Here is a 3,545-nt window from a genome sequence, read left to right as displayed (position 1 = left end):
GAGGCTTGTGTCAGCCTGAAACGTTGCCTTCCGCTGTGCATCAAATGACAGTCCACAATAAATCAACACATGTGTCTGCACGGCTATATATTCTTTCTGGGGCTTTAAATATTTTTATAATCACGGGTGCGCTATAGGACTCTGGGGACCCCTTAAAGACAGCATTTGAAACAGCTGAATGGAGACAGAAAACCCGTGTGCTCTGCGGGTAGCTTGCAGAGAAACGTCTCTGAACCCTTGATGTGTGTCAGGGTTTGATTTTTCTGGAAACTAGGTTTAATTTTATAGGGATCGATTTCTACAGCAAGAGCTAGTCCCGTGTTTCCTGGGATCGTGGGACGCAGGAAGAAGATGCACAACTCCCGTGAGACCGCCAGCCAGCCCGCCACCCCGAGGAGAGAGTTACTTCCACATTGCCATTGCTTCCTTGCTTCCTGTGGACGGGATGGACCCCCCGGATTACGATCATTGTTAATCTCTAGGTAAAGCGGATTAATTTGGGGAAAGCGTGGACTCTTTGAAAATGGACACCACAGGACTTCTGCCAGGAGTGAAGCCTGGCGCTGGACTTGTGCGGGTCCCCACGGGCAGGAACACACCGGTGGCCGAAGATTCTAGATTTGCACGTAAGATTTTTAACAAGTCATTTGTTCCTGAATGATTTAATCTAGGGCTCCCGAGACGTTCTGCGTGTCTGTCGCCAGAAGCCCCTTCTCACCGGCCGCCTGCGTCTGCTCTCAGCGGCCACACGCAGCTAGGCGGGCGCCCCGCACGTCCCATCCTGCTTCAGGGGCTGAGGGGGAGCCCCCCCCAGTTAGTTCCACGTGATCTGTCTAACGACGGCACCTCCACATTATTTCATACTCTGAGAAGCAAGGGTTTCACAGCGACTCAGTTTTTCCCTGTGGAAAATCACTCTGCTGAGATGCATAAAATCACCGATGTTCCAGCGGCACATGGCCACGGTGACCGCGCTGGCGCTGAAGTCTGGCTGCAGACCTGTGGCCCTTTGTGCTTTGTGAAGCTCTTCCTACGCGGCTCTGCAGGAAACCGTTTTTCCATTTTCGGTAAAATATACTCTACCGCCGACAGCTTCTCCCTGGGGGCCCTCGGCGGTCCTTTTCCGGAGGGCGAGGCGACCTTGCGCAGGGGCCGCCGGCCAGCGCGAGAGCCACTTACGCAACTGCACGGGCAGGTAGCCGGTGGCCGGAGCGCGGACACCCTCCCCGCCGCGGACTCGGACGCGGGGCCCCGACTCCCGAGGCCTCTGCCACCTCCAGAGCCTTCGACAGCGTGCGATGCAACCAAACGCTCCTTACTTTCCAAACGCCGTTCCCAGGTCCCCCTGAGGCTGGAGGAGGCACAGCGGGCCTCAGGGTGGCTTCGCCAGACCTGCCGTGCACGCTGCCGACTGGGGAGGGCCGCGACGGGGGACCGGTGCCCCCTTGGCTCCCAGTGCAGGCGACAAAGCATTCCTTGCCGCCGCCACCAGCGGAGCAGGGAGATCCGTCCCACGCCTGCCTTTCTCCCCTTAGCCCTCGAGGCCAGACCAAGGCGTCATGTAGACCAGGTCGCCAGCGCAGGGCTGTGTCAGTCCCTCCGGTCCAGCCCTCACAGAGGACAGGCCCTGGGGACCGATGGGGAAGGCCTGCCACCTCGAGTATATGGTAGCTCTGTGTGTGTGTGTGTGTGTGTGTGTGTGTGTGTGTGTGTGTGTGTGTGTGTTATTTTGTGTTCCATGAGTGATTAAAGTCACAAGTGTAGTTAATGCACAAAACAGGCTTTGTGAAGAAATCCACCCCACCCCCCGCCAATAATTGCTTTTAAATGCTGGCATCATTCTCAGGCGCTGGCCTTCCTGCCCCGCCTCACCCCTCCCCACGCCCCCTCCGCACCCCCACCCCAGACGCGCACCAGGTCCCACACCAGCCCTTTGTCCTGACGGCAAATCAAAACTGCCAGAGCCCTCTCCCAGCCAGACCTGGTGTGTACACAGTCTTCGGCGTGGCTGCCTCTTTAGGTGTGTTTTTGGCAGGTTTAAAACAGAAGATGTGACTGCTAATCCTCACGCCATGCCGCCCCGGCACGCTGGTCCCCGCAGGCGTGTGGCACAGACACACGACCCGGCCGCACGTCACTCGGCAATGTTTCACGCGGCCTCCGGAAACACGCCGTCATCTAGGAGCATCATGTGTCTTCCTAAAATCACTTAAGATTTGTGGCGGCGACTGCATTTCCTTTACGACTATCTGCTTCACACTTCTGAACACCAAAGAAAGAGGAAACTTTGCTATTTTAAGGAATTTGGAGCAATGGTTATAAAGAGGCCAGAGACCAGAAAATGTGCTGACGTCAGACACGAGACGGATGAGGAAGAGTCGCTGCTGTGGAGGGGAGTGGCTAGGGTTCTGGGGGACCCCAGCCTACCAGCCAGGGCCCCCTCTTGTCCAATCGGCCCACGTGTAATGAGCCAAGCTAGTTCACTTCTTACCTATTCACATCTGTCAATCATCGGGTCAGCCTGCCTTGAGATTCCTGAAGGCTGGGGAAATGGCGATTTCAAACTAAATTTCTCGCCATGGCTGCTTCTTGAATTACTTAAAAAGGCACAGAACTGTGGAGGGATCCGCTTCTTGGATGGATAAATCTCCAGGATGAATGGCAGGGGTGTGTAGAAAGGTTTGGCCAACAGACAAATCAGCAGTAACCTATCTGAAAGACTGAGTGACCTCCTTGAAGATGACCCCAGTGTAAGGCCTCTGTCTCTGCTGGTGGTGTCGCCGTCCACATTAGCCCTCCACAGAACGGCTTCCAAGAAGTTCTGGCTGAGCCTTCATCAAAATTAATGGGCCTCTTTCTGTGGAGGTGAGGCCGCTTGCCCCCGGAGCCCAAGGCTGGGATATGGAGAGAGATTCAGGAGTTGTCACCATTTCTCTCTTGGCCCTCCCTGTGACCGATGACCCACAAGTTTTAAAATGTTTGCAGAGGGTGAGGATGTTGTCAGCACCTTTAGAACAGATCAAAGCTAACTGACCTTGGAATTGAATGGAGGGAATTAGCCTCATCAGCAAGAATCAGGGAAGCTAACCTGCCTCTAAATTGATCAAGGTCATCATTCAAGGACAGACACCCAAAACGGAAAGCAGACCCAATGCATCACCATCAGAGAGCAGAACTGACAAGGGGCTTTTCATCCGGGTTGCGGGGCTGGGGTGTCATGTGAGCCCAGCCTTACGATGAAGGAAAATGAATAAAATATACTTTCTCTTGAGAGCCAGTAGGTGCCCATACAAGGTCAGTTTTGTTCAGGAGAAAGCCTCAGGGCTCACCCCTCCATCACCCCTCCACACCCCCCGCAACCACTGCTCCTGTTTAGCGTGTGAACAAGGTTGCTCTGAGGAGTAGGGGGCACCTGGGCGTGCGGGGCCATCGGTAAGCGGCGATGGCCAGCCCTGAGGTTCATTTCCGCCTCCCTGCCCAGGTCCTTGTCTTACCCGGCTCCTCGATGAGAAACGCACGAGCCTCGTTCAGTGGGGACAGAATGA

Source organism: Pteropus vampyrus, unplaced genomic scaffold (assembly GCF_000151845.1).
Source record: "Pteropus vampyrus isolate Shadow unplaced genomic scaffold, Pvam_2.0 Scaffold132, whole genome shotgun sequence".
In the NCBI taxonomy this organism is placed as follows: Eukaryota; Metazoa; Chordata; class Mammalia; order Chiroptera; family Pteropodidae; genus Pteropus; species Pteropus vampyrus.
The sequence above is the reverse complement of the archived record's forward strand: the minus strand, read 5'-3'. Positions refer to the sequence as shown.